General features: G+C 44.2%; 1 long non-coding RNA gene across 3 annotated transcripts; it reads left to right on the forward strand.

The window, feature by feature from the left end:
• Window positions 1–8,620: 8,620 nt before the first annotated feature.
• Window positions 8,621–12,466, forward strand: LOC119295543. Of its 3 annotated transcripts, XR_005144093.1 has the most exons (5): window positions 8,621–9,217; window positions 9,340–10,295; window positions 10,483–10,646; window positions 10,965–11,082; window positions 11,515–12,466. It is a non-coding gene; the product is annotated as an uncharacterized LOC119295543 (long non-coding RNA). The 3 variants fall into 3 exon arrangements; XR_005144091.1 differs by having other exon boundaries at window positions 9,340–10,646; XR_005144092.1 differs by having other exon boundaries at window positions 8,621–9,044; window positions 9,205–10,646.
• Window positions 12,467–26,694: the final 14,228 nt, after the last annotated feature.

Raw genomic sequence — 26,694 nt, forward strand, 5'->3', positions numbered from 1 at the left:
CACTCCATTTGCTCCGCCAAAGCCGCCCTCCCCGCCGCGTCAATACGTCGGTGTCGCGGTTCATCGAGGGGATGCACGGCGATCCTCTCGCTCCCACAGTACGCTCTCGTAGACTACCATCCTCTAGCCGCGCCGTCACTGCTGGCTACGTTCTTGTGGAGGTGCACGACGGTCAGCGCCGCCACCGTTGGCGACGTTTGTGTGGAGACGGACGGTGGTCAGTGATACGTCCATTTTGCATCATGCTTTTATATCAATATTTATTGCATTATGGTCTGTTATTACACATTATATCTCAATACTTATGGCTATTCTCTCTTATTTTACAAGGTTTACCATGAAGAGGGGGAATGCCGGCAGCTGGAATTCTGGCTGGAAAAGGAGCAAACGTTGGAAACCTATTCTGCACAACTCCAAAACTCCCGAGACTCCACGAAACAACTTTTTGGAATTTATAAGAATTTATGGGCAAAAGAAATAGGCCAGGGGGCCCACACCCTGTCCAGGAGACAGGGGGCGCCCCCCACCTAGGGCGCGACCCCCTATCTCCTGGGCCCCCTGGTGGGCCTCCGGCATCCATCTTCTGCTATATCATCACTTTTACCCTGGAAAAAATCATGGGCAAGCTTACGGGACGAAACTCCGCCGCCACGAGGCAGAACCTTGGCGGAATCAATCTAGGGCTCTGGTGAAGCTGTTTTGCCGGGGACACTTCCCTCTGAGAGGGGGAAATCATCACCAACATCATCACCAATGATCCTCTCATCGGGAGGGGGGTGAATCTCCATCAACATCTTCACCAGCACCATCTCCTCGCAAAACCCTAGTTCATCTCTTGTATCCAATCTTGTATCAAAACCACAAATTGGTACCTGTGGGTTGCTAGTAGTGTTGATTACTCCTTGTAGTTGATGCTATTTGGTTTACTTGGTGGAAGATCATATGTTCAGATCCTTTATGCATATTATTACTCCTCTGATTATGAACATGAATATGCTTTGTGAGTAGTTACATTTGTTCCTGAGGACACGGGTGAAGTCTTGCTATTAGTAGTCATGTGAATTTGGTATTCGTTCGATATTTTGATGAGATGTATGTTGTCTTTCCTCTAGTAGTGTTATGTGAACGTCGACTACATGACACATCACCATTATTTGGGCCTAGAGGAAGGCATAGGGAAGTAATAAGTAGATGATAGGTTGCTAGAGTGACAGAAGCTTAAACCCTAGTTTATGCGTTGCTTCGTTAGGGGTTGATATGGACCCATATGTTTAATGTTGTGGTTAGGTTTACCTTAATACTCCTTTTTGTAGTTGCGGATGCTTGCAATAGGGGTTAGTCATAAGTGGGATGCTTGTCCATGTTAGGGCAGTACCCAAGTGTCGGTCCACCCACATATCAAATTATCAAAGTACCGAACGTGAATCTTACGAACGTGATGAAAACTAGCTTGACGATAATTCCCAATGTGTCCTCGGGAGCTCCTTCTTCATTATTAGAATTTGTCCAGGCTTATCCTTTGCTACATAAAGGATTGGGACACCTTGCTGCACTTTATTTACTTTATTTACCTTTTGCTCGTTACTATTTATCTTATCACAAAACTATCTACCACCTACTATTTCGGTGCTTGCAGAGAAAACCTTACTGAAAACCGCTTATCATTTCCTTCTGCTCCTCGTTGGGTTCGACACTCTTACTTATCGAAAGGACTACGATAGATCCCCTATACTTGTGGGTCATCAAGACTCTTTTCTGGTGCTGTTGCCGGGGAGTGTAGCGTTCTTGGTGAGTGGAACTTTGTAAGGAAACATTTATATAGTGTGCTGAAATTTTCTGTTACTTGTCACTATGGAAACTAATCCTTTGAGGGGCTTGTTTGGGGTATCTTCACCCCAACCAGAAGAGCAAATAGATGCTCCTCAACCTACTGAACTTTATTAAAATATTCACTTTGAGATTCCTTCGGGTATGATAGAAAAACTGCTAGCTAATCCTTTTGCAGGAGACGGAACATTGCATCCCGACTTACACCTTATCTTTGTGGATTATTTAAGCTTGCAGGTATTCCCGATGATATTGTCAAAAGGAAGGTCTTCCCTTTATCTTTGAAGGAGATGCAATGATGTGGTATAGGCTATGTGATGATACGAGATATTGGAATTATAAGCGATTGAAGTTGGAATTTCACCAGAAGTTCTATCCTATGCATCTTGTTCATCGTGATCGTAATTACATATGTAATTTATGGCCTCGCCAAGGAGAAAGCATCGCTCAAGCTTGGGGGAGGCTTAAGTCAATGTTATATTCATGGCCCAATCATGAGCTCACTCCAGAAATGATTATTCAGAATTTTTATGCTCGGCTTTCACTTGATAATCGCAACTTGCTCGATACTTCCTGTGTTGGTTCCTATATGCTGAAGACTATTGATTTCAAATGGGACTTATTGGAAAGAATTAAACGCAACTCTGAAGATTGGGGTTCTGGCGATGGTAAGGAGTCAGGTATGACACCTAAGTTCGATTGTGTTAAATCTTTTATGGATACCGATGCTTTCCGTGGATTTAGCTCTAAGTATGGACTTGACTCTAAGATAGTAGCTACTTTTTGTAAACTTTTGCTACTCACGTTGATCTCCCTAAAGAGAAGTGGTTTAAATATAATCCTCCTATTGAAGTGAAAGTAGTTGCACCCATTACAGTCGAAGAAAAGACTATTACATATAGTGATCCTATTATTCCTACTACTTATGTCGAAAAATCTCCTTTTCCTGTTAGGATAAAAGATCATGCTAAAGCTTCGACTGTTGTTCGTAAGAGTAATACTAGGACTTATACACCTCCTGAGCAAATTAATGTTGAACCTGGTATTGCCATGATTAAAGATCTCTTGGATGAGGACTTAGATGGGCATGTTATCTCTTTCTTGGGTGAAACTGCTAATATTGCTAGACCCGATACTAAGACACGTAGACCTATTGTAGGCACGTCTGTTATTTCTATTAAAATAGGAGATCATTGTTATCATGGTTTATTTGATATGGGTGCTAGTGCTAGTGCGATACCTTATGATCTTTATAAAGAAATTATGCACGATATTGCACCTGTTGAATTAGAAGACATTGATGTTACTATTCAGCTTGCTAATAGGGATACCATTAAACCCATTGGGATTGTTAGAGATGTTGAAATTTTGTGCGGGAAGGTTAAATACCCTGCTGATTTTCTTGTTCTTGCTTCCCCACAAGATGATTTTTGTCCCATTATTTTTGGTAGACTCTTCTTGAATGCTGCTAGTGCTAAGATGAATTATAAAAGGAAGGTCGTCACTGTTGGCATAGATGGTATGTCTCATGAGTTTAATTTTGCCAAGTTTAGTAGACAACCTCATGAAAGGGAACCACCTAGTAAGGATGAAATTGTTGGTCTTGCTTCCATTGTTGTTCCTCCGACTGATCCGTTAGAACAATATTTGTTAGACCATGAAAACAATATGTTTATGAAGGAAAGGGAAGAAATAGATGAAGTGTTCCTTAAACAAGAACCTATGCTAAAACATAACCTTCCCGTTGAAATTCTTGGGGATCCTCCTCCACCCAAGGGTGATCCTGTGTTTGAACTCAAACCATTACCTGATAATCTTAAGTATGCTTATCTTGATGAAAAAGAAATATATCCTGTTATTATTAGTGCTAACCTTTCAGAGAAAGAAGAAGAAAGACTATTGAAAACCCTGAAGAAGCACCGAGGTGCTATTGGATATACTCTGGATGATCTTAAGGGCATTAGTCCCACATTATGTCAACACAAGATTTCAGTGGAGAAATATGCCAAACCAGTTAGAGATCGTCAAAGACGATTAAATCCCAAAGGAAGTGGTAAGAAAAGAGATACTAAAGCTCCTTGAGGCAGGCATTATTTATCCCGTTGCTGATAGTGAATGGGTAAGCCATATCCACTGTGTCCCTAAAAAGGGAGGTATTACCGTTGTTCCTAATGATAAAGATGAATTGATCACGGAAAGAATTATTACAGGCTATAGGATGGTAATTGATTTACATAAGTTAAATAAAGCTACTAAGAAAGATCATTACCCTTTACCTTTTATTGATCAAATGCTAGAAAGGCTATCCAAACACACACATTTTTGCTTTCTAGATGGTTATTCTGGGTTCTCACAGATACATGTATCAGCGAAAGATCAATCTAAAACTACTTTTACTTGCCCTTTTGGTACTTTTGCTTATAGACGTATGCCTATTGGTTTATGTAATGCACCTGCTACCTTTCAAAGATGCATGATGGCTATATTTTCTGATTTTTGTGAAAAGATTTGTGAGGTATTCATGGATGACTTCTCCTTCTATGGATCCTCTTTTGATGATTGTTTGAGCAACCTTGATCGAGTTTTGCAGAGATGCGAAGACACTAGTCTCGTCCTGAATTGGGAAAAGTGTCACTTTATGGTTAATGAAGGCATTGTCTTGGGGCACAAGATCTCCGAGAGAGGTATTGAAGTTGATAAAGTCAAAGTTCATGCTATTGAAAAGATGCCATGTCCCAAGGACATAAAAGGTATAAGAAGTTTCCTTGGTCATGCCGTCTTTTATAGGAGGTTCATTAAGGACTTTCCTAAAATCTATAGGCCTCTGACTAATTTATTGCAAAAAGATATTTCTTTTGTCTTTGATGATGATTGTGTAGAAGCATTTGAAACACTTAAGAAAGCTCTAATCACTGCAACTATTGTTCAGCCACCTGAATGGAATTTACCTTTTGAAATTATGTGCGATGCAAGTGATTATGCTGTAGGTGCTGTTTTAGGGCAAAGAGTCGATAAGAAATTGAATGTTATCCAGTATGCTAGTAAGACTCTTGATACTGCCTAGAGAAATTATGCTACTACTGAAAAAGAGTTCTTAGCAGTTGTGTTTGCATGTGATAAGTTTAGACCTTATATTGTTGACTTCAAAGTTACTATTCACACTGATCATGCTACTATTAAATATCTTATGGAAAAGAAAGATGCTAAGCCTAGACTCATTAGATGGGTTCTCTTGCTCCAAGAATTTGACTTGCATATTATTATTGATAGAAAGGGAGCTGAGAACCCCGTTGAAGACAACTTGTCTAGGTTAGAGAATGTTCTTGATGACCCACTGCCTATTAATGATAGTTTTCCTGATGAACAATTAGTGGTTGTCAATGCTTCTCGTACTGCTCCTTGGTATGCTGACTACGCTAATTACATTGTTGCTAAATATATACCGCCTAGTTCACATACCAGCAAAAGAAAAAGTTCTTTTATGATTTAAGACATTACTTCTGGGATGACCCACACCTTTATAAAGGAGGAGATGGTATTATTAGACGTTGTGTGCCTGAGCATGAACAGTAACAAATCCTTCACAAATGTCACTCTGAATCATATGGAGGGAACCACGCTGGAGATAGAACTGCACACAAGGTAATACAATCTGGTTTTTATTGGCCTACTCTCTTCAAAGATGCTTGTAAGTTTGTCTTATCTTGCGATGAATGTCAAAGAATAGGTAACATTAGTAGACGTCAAGAAATGCCTATGAATTATTCTCTTGTTATTGAATAGTTTGATGTTTGGGGCTTTGATTATATGGGACCTTTTCCTGCCTCCAATGGTTATACACATATTTTAGTTGCTCTTGATTATGTTACTAAGTGGGTAGAAGCTATTCCAACTAGTAGTGCTGATCATAACACTTCTATTAAAATGCTTAAAGAAGTTATTTTTCCGAGGTTTGGAGTCCCTAGATATCTTATGACTGATGGTGGTTCACACTTTATTCATGGTGCTTTCCGTAAGATGCTCGCTAAGTATGATGTCAATCATAGAATCGCATCTCCTTATCACCCGCAGTCCAGTGGTCAAGTAGAGTTGAGAAATAGAGATCTCAAATTAATTTTGCAAAAGACTATGAATAGATCTAGAAAGAATTGGTCCAAAAAACTTGACGATGCATTATGGGCCTATAGAACTGCATACAAAAATCCTATGGGTATGTCTCCATATAAGATGGTTTATGGAAAAGCATGTCATTTACCTCTTGAACTTGAACATTAAGCATATTAGGCTATTAAAGAGCTCAATTATGACTTCAAACTTGCCGGTGAGAAACGGTTATTTGATATTAGCTCACTTGATGAATGGAGAACCCAAGCATATGAGAATGCCAAGCTTTTCAAAGAAAAAGTCAAACGCTCGCATGATAAGAGGATACAAAAGCGTGAGTTTAACGTAGGAGATTATGTGTTATTGTTCAACTCTCGTTTAAGATTTTTTGCAGGAAACTTCTCTCAAAATGGGAAGGTCCCTACGTTATCGAGGAGGTCTATCGTTCTGGTGCTATAAAAATCAACAACTTCGAAGGCACAAATCCGAGGGTGGTAAACGGTCAAAGAATTAAACATTATATTTTAGGTAATCCTATCAATGTTGAAACTAATATTATTGAAACCATAACCCCTGAGGAATACATAAGAGACACTTTCTAGAACGTTCCAGACTCCGAAAAGGCATAGGTACATGGTACGGTAAGTAAACCGACTCCAAAACAACTCTAATGGTAATTTTTATTAGTTTTGGATTATTTAAGAATTTTAGGAAGAAAGAAGTAGTCCGAAAGGGACACGAGGCTCCCACGAGAGAGGAGGCCGCCCCCCCTGTAGGGCGCGCCCCCTGTCTCATGGGCACCTTGTGTGCCTCCCGGACTCTGTTTTCTTGTATGTTACGTATTTTGGTCGGTAAAAATTTAATATATATTCCCCCGAAGGTTTTGACCACCGTATCACGCAAATATCTTTTGTTTTTGTTTCGAGCTGTTTTCGTTGCAGATTTAGAGCACCATGACTTCTCCCTCCTCCAACAACGAGGACAAGGATGCTTAGCTATTGAAGATAGAGTTGAAAAGAGAGGAACCATAAGAGATCAACAAGGATGAAGAGATCAAGAAGGCCATGGAGGTTTAAGCTCCGGTGGTGAAAGAAGAAGACATCCCTCAACCTTTACCTAACCTCTTTACTCCAATAGAGATTGAAGCTTTCAAGATGATTGAGTTAGCTCGCATATAGAACAAGTGTCTCACACAGGAGAATATTCTGTTAAAGGATCATATTGCCGGGCTTAAGGGCATTATTCACAAGTTGGAGGAACTTTTACGCTCAATGTGAGATTATCCACCGTCATCATCACCACCTCCATCACCTCCGAGGGCATAATCACATGGGTATGGGCACTCCCCTTGGCAACTGCCAAGCTTGGGGGAGGTGCCCCGGTATCATATCACCATCACACTCCTATTTTTACCGCTTTATTTAGTTTGATCCTTTTAGTAGTATCTTGATCTAGTAGTTTGAAGTTTTTGTTATCAAGTAGTTTTGAGTTTTGCATTGTGATCTCTTTATGTAATCGAGTCCGTGTGCTATCTATAATAAAGATTAGTGTTGAGTCAAGGGCTTTGCTATGTTGCTATGATCTTGAGAAAGTAGAAAGAACAAAAGAGTTCATATTGATCTTATGGATAGTGATAACTTCACACATAGAAAGTATGAGGCATAAAAATTGTTGCGAGTTGATGAACGTAGCCTTGGTCATCGTTGCAATTAATAGGAAGTGATAAGGAAAGAGGTGTTCACATATAAATATATTATCTTGGACATCTTTTATGATTGTGAAGCACTCATTAAGTATGACATGCTAAAAGAGTTGACGTTGGACAAGGAAGACAACATAATGGTTTATGTTTTCCGACATATCAGTTAAAGTATATTGTCATTGACCTTCCAAACATGTTGAGCTTGCCTTTCCCCCTCATGCTAGCCAAATTCCTTGCACTAAGTAGAGATACTACTTGTGCTTCCAAATATCCCTAAACCCAGTTTTGCCATGAGAGTCCACCATACCTACCTATGGATTGAGTAAGATCCTTAAAGTAAGTTGTCATCGATGCAAGCAATAAAAATTGCTCTCTAAATAAGTATAACTTATTAGTGCAGAGAAAATAAACTTTGTACGAACTTGTTATGGAAGTAATAATAGCGATGGACTGCATAATAAAGGTCCACATATAAGGGGCAATATAAAGTGATGTTCTTTTGCACTAAGATTTTATGCATCAACCCTAAACGTGCATGACAACCTCTGCTTCCCTCTGCGAAGGGCCTATCTTTTACTTTATGTTTTTACTTTTTGCTTGAGTCAAGGTGATCCTCACCTTTCCCTTTTTTCATTTTATCCTTTGCCATGCTCCTCGTGTTTGAAAGATCATGATACATATATCAAATTGGATGTAAGTTGGCATAGGCTATCATTGTTGACATCACCTAAAGGTGAATACATTGGGAGGCAACACAATAAGCCCCTATCTTTCTCAGTGTCCGGCTGAAACTCTATAAACACAAGTATGGAGTGAGTGTTAACAATCTCTACTCCTAATGCACGACTTGATGAATAGTCTCTGCGGTTTATTTTCGCTGGGTTTTTTCCGTCTCACCTCCCACTACCCGCTGGTTTTTTTCGTCCCTACCATTTTTTCAGGCGAAAGAAAATCCCGAAACGCCTCGTCCAGTGCAGCCCCTAGCACCCGACCTAGCTCCTAGTCCTCCCTCCCTGTGCCCCCGCCCAGCGCGCCGGCCACCACCACCTCCCTCCCTAGCTAGCCGCCACCCCTCTCCAGCAGCCATGTACAGCGGAGCGACGACCACGGGTCTGGCCTAGGTGAGTCCCGGCCTCCCTCCTCCCTTCGTCCAAGGCCAGGAGTTCCCCTCCCCGACCTGATCTGACGGAGCCACATCCGGCTGGGAGAGCCTCCATAGAGCCTCCACGTTGGTGGAGCAACAGCTGCCCGATAGAAGGTGGGTGTCCAATTGTTGTCCAGCAGCTCGCCGTTTTCTCGATCTGGTGCATGGTTCAACCTACACGGAGGGCGGTGGAACCGAGACACGGCAGCTTCACCTCCACAAGCAGCTTTCTTATCGACCTCCTCTGAGCGGCGGGGCGGCGGCCAGGTCAGAGCTTGATATATTCCAAGTTCCAAAAAATAAATCCATTAACTTATATGTTTGTAAATTTTGTAAGGAGTGCATATGGCCTGATGTTCCTTGTGTGTATCGTGAGGATTTGGGAGCATGGCGACGGACAATTAACTAGCTAATTTTCGTCTCTCAGCTCTGCAGGAACGGTACATCATGTGTGGCAACTTTAGATATTGTTTCTAATTGACCATGAAATTCCCCAGTACATGATGTGTGGCAAAAATACTTCAGGTACTGATTCTAACTGAGTGTGCATCTCTACTGACAGCTTTCTACCAGGGAGTGAGGATATGCAGATTTTCGGATGGACAGTGGCGACCCAATCTCTTGCTACCAAACACAACACCTATAGAAGAACTACTGTATTGGAAGATGTTTGTGACATTTGTTGGACGGAAAGTGAAGACGGGTATCATACTGTAGTCTCATGTACTCGCAGTAGGGAGATGAGATGTGTTATGAGGGACTTCTGGGACCTTCCAAAGGAACATGCCTTTGGTCCAATAGGCAAGGATTTGTTATATTGTCTGCTTATCCATAATTCCGAGCATATCAGATACAAAATCTTGATGATTCTTTGGAAAGCATGGCAGCTTAGAAATAATGTAATCCATGGAGATGGGAAGGAGACAGTGTCGGGCGCTGTGCATCAGTTACTTAGGCTCGGTGATGATCTAGAGATGGCTACACTTGCAAGTGACAAAACAGGAAGAAAAAGCACCCATTCTGTGCATGTCCAGAGCATTTGCAAGACAGTTACCCCTGCTTAAAATTGGTGGCGCACACCACCAGAAGGAATTGCCAAACTGAATTCTGACGCTGCATTCTTACAGGAGACAAAGATGACTTGGGGAGGAGCAGTTGTTTGAGAATTCAGTGGCAATCCTCTTCTGTCTGTCGGTCGTCACTTACAACAGTGCATGTCGATAGAAGAAGCCGAAGCCTCTACGGTTCTGATGGGTTTGTCTGAGCTAAAGAAAAATTTTCACGGGGCATTTACTAATTGAGACAGATTGTGGCTCCATTCTACGAGAGCTTCAATCGGAAGGAGTGTGCAGATCGTTGTGGTTTGCTGTGATGACATATATTAAAGAACAGATCAAAATCTTTGCAAGCGTGTAGGTTAACATCATAAAGAGGGATCAAACCAAATTGGCCCATGAGATTGCGGTGACGGCAAGAATATTCGGCGATCACCTCTGTTTAACAGATGTGCATGATAATGTTAGACAAATTCTGATGTTAGACTGTATTCCCACCAATGCATAGCTTGTTGCTTTGGTTCTAAAAAAACAAAAACAAATTATGCTATAGATTTTCACTCTTAGCTACATGCGTACACATAGGCCTTTATTCAGTGCATTTCAAATAAACCTGGGCATTTAATGGTTTATTGGTTTATGTGTGCAAGATACAAGAAGAAGACTTAAGGATCTTAGTAAGGAGCATGTTGAGAGTGCAGATGGTGCTGCAGAGTAATAATGTTGACATTGTGATCTCTTGATACCAATAGCATTGTGCATGTCATCATGAGGTGGAGTGCCAAAATGCCTGAAGCTTATGACATGGGTGAAGGTATTTAATCAAGAATATAGATTCTCAGTAGTAATGCAGCAGCGATACAGGCATGCATGTCATTTACTTGGATTATCCACTGAGTAGTTTGATGGTAATTTGTCTACTTACTGCAGTTTACATATTCTTCCACAACTTCATTTTATACTTCCAGACTTATAGTTTTGGCGATAGTTTGGAAGTTGTACTCAAGGCTTATAATTCCAGACTTATAATTGCTCTATGTTATTCTTAACTTCGTTTATACCTTAGGCTACTTGAACTGTCAGCCATGCTTTGTGATTAAAAAATTCTTGACTGAATAAATCCATTTGACAGCTGCAAGTGCAATGCAAGTGTTGAATTGTGCTCCATGAATAGCAAGCCCATTTGGGGAATGTATTTGAACAATGACCCAAGCAGTCGCACAAGCAGATCTGCACATATTATTACCAAGGTATCATCTCATCTTTTAATTTTCTTTGCCACTCAAATAATCGGTTTTCTCTGGTTTTATCTTTCATGTGAGCATTTTGATTTTTGTTTTCTAGACTAGAAGCTTGATAAGAAAACTAAAAACAAATAATTAGAGAAGATTAACCGGGCAGGAGGAGAGGGAAGAAGGGAGAAAAAGAAAGGAAGTACATAGTAACGTTATATTGATTAAAGAGTTCTAGCAATGCACCTGCTTCTAACTATATATAAAGATCTCTATATATTTGATAACAATACAGGTGTAGTGGTAGTAATAATGGAGACAACGTACTATACTATCAGTCGGCGAGCGATCATTTGAATTGCTATTGATGTGCATTGTACATGGGATTGGCCACTGGGATCATGAGATTGATGCTTGTTTATTTGTTTTGTTCTTAATTAACTTTCACAGGTTGCGAACTAGATGCACCATTGACAGCGATGGCAGGTTTGGATTGGCAAGGAGAAGATGAGAAGATAGTTGGGGAGTAAGAAGGTGTAAAATCGACAATATCGTCTTATGTGCACGAGGATCCTAATGGTATATGTTTGACACGATTGGTGCTAAACTACTAAGATATGCGGTGGTGCGAGGTGGGGGTCGGCAATGAGGCGGCTATGCTGCAGGAGGCAGTCAAGTCTGAGGCTGCACTGGGGAGGCACGTGTGGTGCCTGCCCCCCAAGATCCTGTTGGGGCGAGGCATGGGCGGCACCCACCCTTCCTGTTATTGCCCCGCGGGGTTGGGCCGCCCCTCTTCCCAGAGGTCGACACCAGTCAATGTGCTCCTAATTTCTACAGTAGCAGAGGTGACCAGGAGGGCACGTATAGGGTGTGTACATTGAAAGGACCACTATGATCATGCCCGATTCGCTTCGAGAAGGACTATGGCATCAATTCCAATGCCATCTGTGAAACCTCCCTCTTCAAGGACACGCAACATCCAAACATGGTCAGTACTGCAACCCTCTTGTCTTCCTGTCCCTCCCTGCATGGTGGTCGCTGTCAGCATCATGGTTTAGGGTGCCTTTCGTCCCGCTTGTATGGATGGATAGGCTGGTGTGTTTTGTTCTTTCTTTCTTTGTTGCCACGTAGGTTGCAGGACGAGGTGCACACCTACACAATGAGAAGTGCATATGCCGACTCATCCCGGAGACCAAAACTTCAAAACCGCCACATACACGTAATCAAGGCAGATGTTAACAAAAAAATAACTTTTTTGATTTGATTTTGTTTGGCTTGTTTATCAATTGTCTCTTACTATTTCCTGATATTTCCTCAGTTTGGCCCTGAAATACTGATGTACTTTGGTTGTAGCAACTTCCAATGACATTAATAGATGGTCGTGGTCTTTGCTTCTATGAAATAGTTTCCAGTTTAACAACTTCAATTTTGGGTGCCTACTATTCATTTGTTGACTTGCTTCAAATAATCTTTCGCCGTGCTATATTTGTGAAAGGTAATATTTAGTGTTGTCTGCACACATTATTAGCTCTTCTGTTCTAAATGTACTTTGTGTGCTGTTCCTTAATGCATGAATCAGTTTTAGTGTGGACGAGATTGACTTGTTGTTTCGTTCAGTTCACAAGGGTTACTTTGTGCAAATTCTTAACACAATCATCATAATTGCATCTATAGCAAATAGGTATTATCAAAATGATAGACGACTCCAAGATTATGGTTGTACTATGCCAAATTGCCCATTTCTATTCCTAGGAGTAAAATACTCGTGTATCTCTAAAAAAACTACTAATGTACTCCCTTCAGAACAAATATAAGACTGTCTAGATCACTAATTTAGTGATATAAATAGTCTTATATTTGTTTATGAAGGGAGTATCATGCAAACATTTTAGGCACCCTAGCGAAGATGTATGGTGGCAGAAGTGACACTCCGAGCACATGGTCGTCGCGAGAGCCTCACCGGAGTAAGAGGAAAAAATGTTGGATTTGAAACACATCATGTGGGAGAGATGAGATAGGTCGGGGTCATAGCCGCCGCATGCACGCATAGAGGAGTATGGTGTTTACATGCTAATTACTTCTACATTAATATAATTGTTTGATGACTCTGAAGGGAGAAGAAAATGGAAAAAAATTCATCAAAATTCATGGTCTAGATGTGGAAGGTTGGGGGATTTTTAGACGGATGCACCATTGATGGTGGTTGCGATCTTGGCAGCAAGCGCTTGGATCGAGAAGATAGAGATAGTGGGTGAAGAGGAGGAGGAGAAGGATCCCGAGTACTTTAAGGGTAGAAAAGAAGTCAACAATGATGCTTAATGTGCATTAGGTTCCTAAAGACGTACGTTTTGGACAATTAAGCACTAGCATATTTATACCCCTGTTGCAACACACAGGCTGATTAGTTCAAATTTATTTGCTTGAAGGGTTTTTGTAAGGAGTTCGGGATGAAGGGTGGGTCCAGTATAGAACCCGGAGGTACTAGCACACTAACATGGGAAGACGGTTGTCGCCCTTATCCCATGCTGCTGGCCGGTGACGGCGATGTTGATCACCGGCTCACTTAAAACACAAGTTGATGGATTTTGTGATAAGAGTAAGCGAGATGGGGGTTAGGGTTGGTCTATTCAGTTACGGGTCCGCCTTCTTGGCTCTACGGGCATCATAGGCGGCGCATACCTCCTCCCCCTTGATGGCGGTGATGGAACGACACGAACACGGGGGAGGGGATCATGGCAGCAAGCGGGGCATGCATTACGGGGCACTCCTCCTTGACGGTCTATGAGGAAGTACAGTCTGAAGGAGAGAGGGTCCCGTGGTGAAAGTGAGGTGGGCATCATCCTATTTTAAAGGAGAGCTCCAGCATGAAATATCCTGCTATGACGGAAAACCGAGCGGGAAGGGGAGGGTCTGACGGTCACAAATAGTCCGAATAGTCACATTTCTTCCACACATGTGCGTTGGACTTGGGGAACCCGGACTGTTCAGATGGTTGAATTTTGGGGAGCATGTTGGGTGCTCGTTTGATGTTAGGACACATCTGAATGTATGAGGGGGAAAATAAGCTTTGACTTTGAAGACGACTTTAATTATTTGTCTAATTCATTTACATGCATTGTTGCCTGTAGCAGCCCGTAGCAACGCACGGGTATTCTACTAGTTATAGGAGACTATGAGATAGTTGAGTATGTGAGCTTGCTAAAAATCTCTATTATTGACTCTTTCTGATGTTACGATAAATTGCAATTGCTTTAATGATTGAGATTATAGTTTGTTAGTTCCCAATGAAGTTTTTGAACCATACTTGACATTGTGAATTGCTTATTACTTGAACATAGGAAATCATATGACAAAATCCATATATGTTGTTGTTATTAGAATGATCATGATGCCCTCATGTCCGTATTTTATTTTTTATCGACACCTTTATCTCTAAACATGTGGACATATTTCTCGATTTTGGCTTCCGCTTGAGGACAAGCGAGGTCTAAGCTTGGGGGAGATGATACGTCCATTTTGCATCATGCTTTTATATCAATATTTATTTCATTATGGGCTGTTATTACACATTATATCTCAATACTTATGGCTATTCTATCTTATTTTAGAAGGTTTACCCTGAAGAGGGGGAATGCCGGCAGCTGGAATTCTGGCTGGAAAAGGAGCAAACGTTGGAAACCTATTCTGCACAACTCCAAAAGTCCCGAGACTCCACAAAACAACTTTTTGGAATTTATAAGAATTTATGGGCAAAAGAAATAGGCCAGGGGGCCCACACCCTGTCCAGGAGACAGGGGGTGCGCCCGCCCCATAGGGCGCGGCCCCCTATATCCTGGGCCCCCAGGTGGGCCTCCGGCGTCCATATACTGCTATATCATCACTTTTACCTTGGAAAAAAAATCGTGGGCAAGCTTACGGGACGAAACTCCGCCTCCACGAGGCGGAACCTTGGCGGAATCAAGCTAGGTGTCACACCCTGATTTTCATGGCTCAACACTTGAAGTGATAAATAATGATAAAATGTGGTTTGACAAAAACTTTTGTGTGTTTTGGACATTGCCTTGATTGGGGTTTGTCTGTTGTTTGCAAGTGCCCAAAAAAAATTAAATAAATCCCCCAACTCTTATACTCCTTCTCCTTGATACAAAACTTCTGCCCAATGACCATGCCATGTGTATAGTACAGTATAGAATTTTCTTATAAAAATAATTTGGCCAAAAAGTATTTTTCTAAATTTAGTTTTCCAAAACCCCTGGATTGAGGTTGCACTACAAGTACTTGATTTGGGGTATGAAAAATATTTCAAAGAGTATATTTGAAACCTATTAGGTATAGGACTCCCCAAAACCACAAAAATATAATTTTAAAAGTTATTTTATTATTTTATTTAGAGGATTTTTTTTCTTTAGACCAGAAATGGTATTTAATAGGTTAAAATTATTTTAATGCTTTAAAAATATTTGTGAAAATTTAGGGAAACTCAGTGGACATATATTGTCCATATATATGAGTTTCAACACATGGTCATGTTCAAAATATTGGTCAAATACCTCAAAAACCCTTCCTGGATATTTCAAGATTTTGAAATAATTACAAAGGAAATATTCTCCAAAAATTCCAAGAAAATTCTATCATGTCACATATGACATGTTTGATGATCTTGACAAGTCTCATGTCACGGAGAATAGTATAACCTCATGAAACCCTCTCAAAACCATTTCTAACCTTTTTCAAGTTTGAACAACTTTGCATTAGCAAACTTGTCCAGATACTCTCAAGCTTGGTCTACATGGTGCAATGGTCTAATAAATCATCTAGACCAGGTAGAACAAGTTGGAGAACAATTTAACTTGATCAAAGTGCCCCAAAACCCTTCCTGTCCAAAACCAAATTTGAACACCTCTACATTGCCAACTTTCTCTCCTTGATTCTAACTTTTGCGAGCATGATCACATGACCAAATGAGGCCACCACACCAAGTGGTGCATCAAGGAGAAGTGAATTGATCAGCTAGATCTACACAAGTTCATTTCTGCCAATTTCTAGGGTTTACAAAAGTTGCATTGGGAACTTTTCCCAAATGAACTCAATCTTGGTGGAACCTCTTATTTTATCATACCATTTGACCCTATCAAGCCTCATGACAAATGGAAATCATCTTATTGCCCAAAACAACATCAACCACCTTCCACCAATCTCCAAGAGTTATCCTTTTTACCACAGCCCCTCCTAGTCCCCCTCTACCTCTAGTGTGCTTCCCTGCCCGAGAGGCAATGATGAAGGGGGGCAGGGATCCATTTTTCTTCTCTAGACAGCCACTTTTTCCTCCCTTTCTCATCTCTCTCTCACTCCTGGCAAGTTCCACAGCATCCAAAGCCTCCACCCCCCTTGTTTATTCTTCCTACAGCCAGTTGACACAAGTGGACGCGCGAGTGCGCACGGAAAAGCCGCGGATGCCGGCCAAAGACGCGCTATGGAGCGTGAGGCAGAGCAGGCGACTGTTGACGCCGCGTCCCCCGACCACCTCGAGCCTCCCCCTTGCGCCAGTCGATGTGCCTCGACGTCCACAACACGCCACCGTGCTGGCCCCCTCCTTTCCCCCTCTGTCTTGCCCATGTCGCGTGTGCCCAGAGCCGCCCGAGCCCGCCAATGCGCGTGCGACCTCGTGGCTCCACCCGAAGCTCGCCCCGCTCCCTCTCTTCCTTCCTAGCACCCTACTAGACTCCTACGAATGCCGTAGACAGCCCCGAGCCTCCTCCCGTGGCCACTACGGCCATTTCCGCGGGTGCCCGTAGGCCACATCCAAGGTGAACCACGTCCTCGCTATATAAGGCCGCCCGAGGCCTCTCTCTGGAGCCCTTTCGCCCTCTCGCCCTCCCGTACGTCACCCAGACCCACCCAACCCTCTCGCCGAGCCCTCCGTCGCTCCCCATGGATGGAGCCGAACCGCCGGACTCCGCCTAAGTTTGGGCTATCCCGAGCCTCTCCTCTCTCCCTAGCCACTCTAGTGCCCCCTCACCACCACCACCAACTCGCCCCACGCTCCATCCCCTCCTCCTCGTGCCTTCCTCGCCTTGTCGAACCCCGCCGTCATCCCGGTCCGCCGCACCCGAAGCCCTCCTCTTCCCGGGCTCCCCCGTGGGCATGAAGCACATGGACAGGTGCGCCGCAGCGTGCTGAGTCCGTCGGTGTGTCGGGCGCCGTCGGAGGTGGCCCGTGCCACCCGAGAGAGCGCCGACGCCCGCTCGGCCTCGCCTCCCCTGCCTCTGCTCTGTTCGAGCGGGAGGTAGGAGATGGCCTGAGCACCAGGCCCCGCTCGTCAGCGACCCGGTGGGAGGGCCCCGTCCGTTTAAGTGGAAACGGCTTCGGTCGGATCCGCCTCCCCTGCGCGAAGGCACACCCCCGCGAAGCCGCCTTTAACGTGGCCTCCCAGCGGTGGGAGGGCCCCGCTAAGTCTCGCCCAGTGCACGCTGCTGCCTCCATAGATACAGCCCATTTAGGTAAATTCCTTTTCTTTTTCTTTTTCTATGGACTGGTAAAATCCATAGAATATGCATATTGAGTCCAAATTTGATGATTCAAATTTCTAGTTACTCCATAAATCATGATCTACCTGTTGGTGCAACATGCACATTTTTCCAGGAACTTTTTCTTCACAAACATTTATCAAATCTTGTTTTTCCATTTTTGTCATGAACTTTAGAAAATCACAGAGAGCCCATTTTTGATCCAAATGCCATGATTCAAATTCCTAGATGCTTCTAAAATCATCATTTGTTAAATGGGTGCCTCTGCTCATTTTTGAAAATAATGTTTCTGTACGCTTCTTGCAAACCCATTAATTCCTTGATTCCATCATATTGAAATGTTCAAAGATGTCCATTGATCAAATCCTAATGAAACCACTTTGGTCATCCCTCATATGACTAGAGGTATCCTAGAAAGGTCCAACACATATTTATCGAGCACTTTTATTTCTTGCCTTGTTGTGTTGCTTATTATGGTTGCTTTCGACGATAGTTGACGAAGTAGACGAAATGCTCGGAGTTGGACCAGAGATATTTGAAGACCTCGAAGACTTTGTTAAAACAGGCAAGCAGCCCTTTGACCATGTCTACGAGACCCTTTTTATACATGTCATATAGCACTTTATTATTGTTGCATTGGAATCATGATGAGGTGGTAACCACTTTGGTGGGTTGCCTCCGTTACTTCCTTGTTGATACTTGCATTATGCATGACCCTACCATCCTATGAGGGTTATGCTGGTGGGAGTAGATAGGATGCTATAGTAGTGGCTACGCAAATGGGACGGGAATATGCATGGTGATGGAGGCAGAGTACTTTCAAAAGACTTTTCGAAAACCCGTCGGGTGCCACTTATGCCCGAGGGAGATAATGAGATGGGTAACCACTTGATGACGAAGTGGTGTACCAAGCCAAGTGTGTGTGTTGCTTTCAAAAATGGATTGATTTAAATTGCGACCATTATTCCAACCTTACATGTGCAACCACTCTACCCTTATATGGGAAAGGGCATTATGGATTACCTAGGCCGATACTAGCTTGGACCCCACATTACTAGTGACGGGGGAGAGTTGGTGCTCTCTCTCGAGACGGGGTCGTGCCAGGTAGGGCGGCCATGACTATTTTCACAGGGCACCGGATACAACGTTGTGTCCCCTCTCGGATGTTACGATCTCGAGTGAGTCTCGTATGATGTACATCGTGAGGATATGGAACAACGAGTGGACTCCTTGTTAGTGTCGTCTAGGGAAAGATAGTGATCGGGTGCTTACCCCGGGTACTTGAGGTATCGCGGGTCGTGGATGACACGGAAGTTCCCCGAATCTTGTGGGTAAAGTGTGCAACCTCTGCAGAGTGTAAAACTATTTGAATAGCCGTGTCCACGGTCAAGGACAGTTGGGTTACAGCTCTTGGGCTACGTCCATATGTTTCTAAAAAACAACACAATTTGGTGATATTGATGATGCAACTCGTGAGGAAGTCACGATGAGCTTGAGCATGAGTTGTTTATAACTCTTTCTCGATGTTGATGTTTGTAACCTCCTGATACTTGTTACAGACACATTCATGTCCTTGTGAAATGTTGATCATACTTGCATGAGAAAACTAGCTTTCCACAAAAATGCAAATTCAGCAGCAGAGCCTTGCATAATTATTTTGTTATCACTCTTGGGTTGCTTGCGAGTACATTCAAAGTACTCATTGGCTTGCCACTGGTTATTTTATTGGCCAGGCATGAAAGAACAGGATATGATGAAGAATACTTCGGTGACGAACATGCAAGCTAGGACGCTTCCCAGTCAGAATGCCTGTAGGGTTAAGGCAGATGGCATGGGTCCAAGTTATCGACGAAGATTTCCGCTACAATGTTATACTCAAGACTTGACCATAATGGTCCTACTTGTGCAATACGGTATGTATGGATGTAAGCCTCTCGTTATTCAGCTTCTATGTGTTCAGTGAGCATTGATCTCTGGGATCACTGTACACGTGCATTCGGTGATCACGACTTATGAGTCGGGGTCCCCACACTAGGGCTTTGGCGGAGCTGTTCTGCCGGGGACACTTCCCTCCGGGAGGGGGAAATCATCACCAACGATCCTCTCATCAGGAGGGGGTCAATCTCCATCAACATCTTCACCAGCTCCATCTCCTCTCAAAACCCTAGTTCATCTCTTGTATCCAATCTTGTATCAAAACCACAAATTGGTACCCGTGGGTTGCTAGTAGTGTTGATTACTCCTTGTAGTTGATGCTATTTGGTTTACTTGGTGGAAGATCATATGTTCTGATCCTTTATGCATTTTATTACCCCTCTGATTATGAACATGAATATGCTTTGTGAGTAGTTACGTTTGTTCCTGAGGACATGGGTGAAGTCTTGCTATTAGTAGTCATGTGAATTTGGTATTCGTTCGATATTTTGATGAGATGTATGTTGTCTTTCCTCTAGTGGTGTTATGTGAACGTCAACTACATGACACTTCACCATTATTTGGGCCTAGAGGAAGGCGTATGGAAGTAACAAGTAGATGATGGGTTGCTAGAGTGACAGAAGCTTAAACCCTAGTTTATGCGTTGCTTCGTTAGTGGTTGATATGGACCCATATGTTTAATGATGTGGTTAGGTTTACCTTAATACTCCTTTTGTAGTTGCGGATGCTTGCAATAGGGGTTAATCATAAGTGGGATGCTTGTCCATGTTAGGGCAGTACCCAAGTGTTGGTCCACCCACATATCAAATTATCAAAGTACCGAACGCGAATCTTACGAACGTGATGAAAACTAGCTTGACGATAATTCCCAATGTGTCCTCGGGAGTTCCTTCTTCATTATTAGAATTTGTCCAGGCTTATCCTTTGCTACATAAAGGATTGGGCCACCTTGCTGCACTTTATTTACTTTATTTACTTTTTGCTCGTTACAATTTATCTTATCAAAAACTATCTATCACCTACTATTTCAGTGCTTGCAGAGAAAACCTTACTGAAAACCTCTTATCATCTCCTTCTGCTCCTCGTTGGGTTCGACACTCTTACTTATCGAAAGGACTACGATAGAGCCCCTATACTTGTGGGTCATCAGTCAGCTTCTCCCACGGTATGCGCATTCTAGACCAAGGCCCCGTTCATGTCGGTGTAGCGCTGAATGTTAGCTGATAGAAGCTGTTAATCTCACTGTTTGCCGATGTAGTTTATAGTCAATATGCTCTGCTTAAGAAGCTTCCTTTCCCTATTCTGCACTCAATCTGCTTAGCTGAGATGGCATGCCAAGGCCGATTAGTTGCTCAAATATCCTGCCATATATTTATTTTGACACAGATTGCCATGGTCTAGTAGCCAATCTGTTAGGTGAAATACCTCTACACTGTTATGTTCGATGCATGTGTGCTTGGCCTCATTGACTGCTGAAACAGCCTGCCATAATTTAGCACTCAAATCTGTTTGCTGAATTAGCTTTACATATATTTTGTTACTTAGATCTGCTCGTCCAAATATCTTACCATATCTTTAGACATCGACCTAGGTATTTTTTTTCTGGACTTCATAAAAAAGCATATATGTTTTTCCTGTAATATCTAGTAGAAGAACTAATTTGTATGTCTAACGTATGGACAGGACTTGGATAACTTCTGCTCGAGGATTCTTCGCTACATATGTTGAGGGGTTGAAAACTTCATGAACTTTATCAGAGCTGAGTAGGTGGTCCAAAATCAGATGTGCTCTGCCCATGTAGCAGTTCTATGTATTCAGTTACAAGATCCCAGTCAACTGTGCAAAATCATCTACACTTGTATGGGATGTCGGTCACATATACTAGGTGGGTACATCATGGTGAAAACTGTGAACGACAATGTTACTGACTATGTGGAAGCAGCAGATCACCATCTTGATCTGCCTGATGCTCAGGTGGAAGAGGAGGAGGAGGAGGTGGTGGCGGAGCCAGTGAGTTTGACCAACATTGAAACAATGCTACGAAATGCTCGTACATTTCGTGAACTTTCACCTGAAGAAGAAAAACGGTGGGCCCGCATGTTGGAACAATGCAACGTGGCTATCACCCCAGGAAATAAGCTCAGTATTCTCAGCTATGGTCACCTTTCTTCAGGTGAAGACATCTGAGCGGATGACCAACAAATCATTCGATACGATGTTGGCTGCTTTTCGCAAATCTTTCCCAGATGCGTCTGAGCTGCAATACACCTACAGTAAAATGAAGAATTTCCTTCGTGCAGTTGGAATTGGATATGATATGATTCATGTTTGTAAGAATAATTGTGTTCTATTCCGGAAGGATTATGCAAACTTAAGTGAATGCCCGAAATGCAAATCATCAAGATGGAAAGATGGCCATGCTGTGAAAAGGATTCCTCATAATGTTTTGTGACATTTTCCAATTATACCAAGATTGCAGAGGTTGTTTCATGATGCTGAAACAAGAGAGGATGTACTGTGGCATTCTAGGAACCAGGAGTACAGAGATCAGAATGTAATGAGCCATCCATCTCATGGTAGTGAGTGGAAAAGCTTCAATCATAAACACAAAAAGTTTGCTGCTGACCTGAGAAACATTAGACTTGGCTTAGCTTCAGATGAATTTAACCCATTTGGCCACCAGAGCGCCACATATAGCATGTGGCCAGGGCTTGTTATCCCTTACAACATGCCTACAAATGTCTGCACCAAAGAATCAAACTACACGATGGCGTTGCTCATCCCAGGTCCAAAAAGTTCTGGAAAGGATTTTGATTTGTTCATGGAGCCTCTTGTGGAGGAACTTCAATAGCTATGGAGGGGTGTTCTCACTCGAGACCTATATAGCAGCCCACCAGCTGATTTCATTCTGCGTGCTGTTATAATTAGGTGCATCCGTGATTATCCGGCTTTGGGCACTATGTCAGGGCGAACGACACATGGTTACAATGCATGTGTTCACTGTGACATGAATCCGCTGTCATACGCAATACTTAGCAAGATCTGTTACATTAGACACCATTGTTTCCTTGCCAAGGACAACCCGCATCCTAGAAAATACCAAAGACATGTGTTCAATGCAAAGCATGAAAACCGTGATGCGCCAAACAGGCTCACCGCCGATGAGTTGCAAGTGGAATTAGAGAAGGTTAGGCATATTACACCAGGAAACCATCCTGGTAATGGTAGTGGGAAAAGGAAGCATAGCAGGGCAGAAGAGAGATTATTGTTTACTCGCAGGTCCACTTTGTGGGACTTGGAGTATTGGAAATATTTGGATCTCCGGCATAATCTTGATGTGATTCACATCGAGAAAAATATATGTGAAAGCATTATCAGCACACTTCCTAATATTGAAGGCAAGACAAAAGATACCTTAAAATCTAGGATTGATTTGACACACCTGGGTATCAGACAGGATTTGCAGGTGCAAGATGAAGGCAAACCATGGGATATGGCACAAGCTGTGTACGTCTTGGACAAGGTAAAAAGAAAATAATTCTGCGAGGTCCTGTCATGTACAGATGGAGAGTCAGTGTAGATGGAAACAAGGTACAAGGATTGAAAACTCATGATTGCCACGTCCTACTTCAAAGGGTTTTACATGTTATCCTTAGAGGATTGGGCCGCCCTGACTTATACCGAGCAGTTGCAGAGTTGGGACAATTCTTCAAGGAACTCTACAGTAGAAATATCAGGGTAGATGCTTTGGAGCATCTTAGAGACAAGATACCAACTATCCTACGTGACCTTGAGAAGATATATCCTCCAGCCTTCTTTGATGTGATGGTGCATTTGGCTGTTCATCTACCTGATGAGGCACTACTTAGAGGTCCAGTACAGTATGGCTAGATGTACCCTATTGAAAGGCGGCTAGGCACTTTTAAGGGCTATGTTAGGAATAGAGCTAGACCCAAGGGTTCCATTGTAGAGGCCTACATTGCTACAAAAGCATTGACATTCTACTCAAAATACATTGAAACAGCTGATCAGCTTAGCAATGAGGTGGGTGAAGACAATCACAGGCTCAATGTTTTCGATTATTCTATTCGGGTTCCAGGGAAGAGTCGACAAGAGGACAAACCTAAAGATTTGGACAAAATGGTTTGGTATGTGTTGACTAACTGTCCTAAGATACTACCTTATATCAAGTAAGTGCTAAGTACTGCAGCTTATACATCGTAATATACTAAACTTGCAGCACATTCTTATATATTTAGATGTTTGACGCGATCACTATGTTGTGTAGCATCTACAAAAAGGAGTTACTGCCGCAAAATCCAACAAACATTGACAAACTGGTTATGGCAGGATTTGCGAAATGGTTCAAGAGCCATTTAAGCTTTTGAATTGCACTGTCAGTTTTTTTAATATATTGAGTACATAAGATGATCAGCTTGTCTATTTTCTAACCATAGGTTAAGAAGATGCGGGAGGATGGGCAGGCAGTTGATGATGCCCTTTACTCACTATCAATGGGTCCTGATACTCGGGTAAGACATTATGAATGTTGCATTGTTGGACATGTGCGCTACAATAGCCTTGCACGAGATGAAGGCACGAAGACACAAAACAGTGCCATCATTAGCACGGATATGTATGACAAAGAGACAACTGAAATGTATGCTAACATAACAGACATTGTTCAGTTGCAGTATATCTCTAGTTTCGAGGATCATCGGTGTGTGTCGGGGAAACTGATCCTCGAACACCTATGGGGCCGGCGGACCGGGCCCCTTTTGGTTCAGCGGGGGGCGGACGCACGAAGAGCAGATCGAGGCGAAGCACACGAGCAGTTTACCCAGCTTCGGAGCTCTCCGGAGAGATAACACTCCTACTGCTGCTTGTCTGGTTCTATTCTGTTCTTGCTCTAGCGCGAGAGCGTAGTGTCTTTCTGGGTTACGAATGAGTCGAACTCAACCGAACCCCCTCTACGTTGCGCATGGGCCTCCTTTTATACGCCAAAGGGGTCACCGACAGGTGGCAACGCAGAGAAGGGTACAAATGTAAAAAGTGAGGTGGTTGGTACAGCTACTTGTACAGTGCACCCTCCCTAACCCTGACGGCAGGGGAGAAGGGCATTAAGTGCCTGTCTGCATCGCCCAAACAGTGCAGAAAAGGACCATTAGGGGCGCCATCGTTCGCCATGATGGCGATCTTGTCAGCTTCGCATGCCCCTGTGCACCGCTGGCTGCACAGCCTCCCACCACGCACGCCTGGAGAAGCCCCCAGGGCGACACGTTGGTGGATGCGCTGGAGCGTGGGTACAGAGTGGCCGCCTGCCACGGCAAGCGCCTTGCTGCTGCTGTTATCTTGTCGGGTCCGGAGGCTTGTCGCTTATCGGGCCTCGAGGTACCTTGGTTGGTCTTCCCGGCAAGCTCCTCTTGCCGGGGCCTTGTTGCCTTGCCGGAGCGCGAGGTGCGTCGCGGCAAGTTCCTTGGAGTGTCCTGGCTGGCCTTCCCGGCAAGCTCCTCTTGCCGGGGCCTTGTCTCCTGAGCTTAAATACTTTGTTCTTGAATGGCTCCAAGGGAACCATGGAGGATCTTGGCGTTCGCCCGGCAAGCCTTGCCGCGGGGTGCTGCAACTGCCCATGCACAAGTTCGGGGTACTAGGGTACCCCTATTCTAGTACACCGACAGGAGCCCCCGGGCCTGGGCCAGACACGGTGCCGAGCGTTGTTGGGCCAGGCCCAAGACAGGGCACGGGCACACGCGGACTGGGCCACACCGAATCTTGCTCCGTATCCACCGCGCTCTCCCATAACGGCACGCGTTGAATGCGGCGTCCTGGGAGAGATCATGGGTGGTTGTTTATTCGGAAGGGCGAAACGTCCGCCCCGTCCCTCTTTATAAGCAGAGGAAACAGGGGCAGTTCGTTCCCCCTCGCTGGTTGCTGCTACTCCATCTTCAAGAACCTCCGCCGCTCCCCCCTTCTTCTCGAAGCCGAGAGAGCAGCGCTCCGCCCCCCATTGCCACCAGCATCACCACGCCGTCGACCTCCCTCACCACCTCCGCCATGGCCCCGAAAGCTGACAAGGGAAAGGGCATGAAGTCGGCCGAGGCGCAGTGGCTCGCGGCGCTGCGGAAGGAGTGGGCGATCTTCTCCCCTCAGCTCGGCATGCAGGAGCTGAGGGAGTACTTCTACCTCTTTTGGGCGACGGAGACGCGTGTGCATCCGCGCACGAGGGTACTCCCGGCCGCTTCTTCGGAGCTGGCTCCAAACGGGTACCCATTCTTCGCGCTATTCTTCTATTGCGGGCTCTGCCCGCCCTTTTCGGAGTTCTTCTGTGATATCGTGAACACATACGGCTTCCGCCTCCTTGACTTCACCCCCAACGCCGTTCTGACCATGGCAGTTTTCCTACATTTGTGCGAAAACTTTGTCGGAGTCCACCCTAGTGTTGCCCTTTTCCGCCACTACTTCATACCTCGGGTAGAGAGAGGAGATCCGCTTGCCGTAGGGATCGCCTGGATCTCGAGAGTCGGCAAGAAGGAGGCGTACTTGGAGGGTGAGCTCCGTAGCAAGTGGGATGAGTGGAGAGCGGAGTGGTGCTGGATTGTCGAGGAGAATCCGCATCCCTTCACCGCCGTGCGCCAAACTCCAATAGTGCGCGGCAATGACTGGAGCAACGTGGCCCCGGAAGAAGAGAGGCTGAAGATCGCCATTACTAGGATCCTTCGCCTCAGGCTTGCCGGGCTCACTGTAGGCGCTGTAGGCGTAGATTTCCTCCGCCGCCGCATCGCCCCCCTGCAGGAGAGGGGGAGGCCCGCCTGGTAATTCAAGAACTCGGCGGACATCATGAGGCTGCGGCCGGGCCTCAACTACAACTTCACCGTCTTGGAGCTGGATGCAATGCTCCTGGAGTTGTTCAAAAGCGACCCCCAGCACCCATTCACGCTGCCGAGGGGCGTTGTCCCATTATGCAACAATTCTTCGCTTGACCGGATCCGCGCCATGATGCCGTTGTGTGATTCACACGGAATCGTTCCAACTTGGCAAGAGCCTGCGGATGACGTCGTGCAAGCGTTCTTCGACAACTTGGAAGAAGTGCCGGTCCACGCTGACGAGCAGAAGAACCTCACCCGTGACACCACCGACGAGGAGCTGCAGCGCATCGCCACTAGGGCGG

The sequence above is a fragment of the Triticum dicoccoides genome, chromosome 4B, assembly GCF_002162155.2.
Source record: "Triticum dicoccoides isolate Atlit2015 ecotype Zavitan chromosome 4B, WEW_v2.0, whole genome shotgun sequence".
NCBI lineage: Eukaryota > Viridiplantae > Streptophyta > Magnoliopsida > Poales > Poaceae > Triticum > Triticum dicoccoides.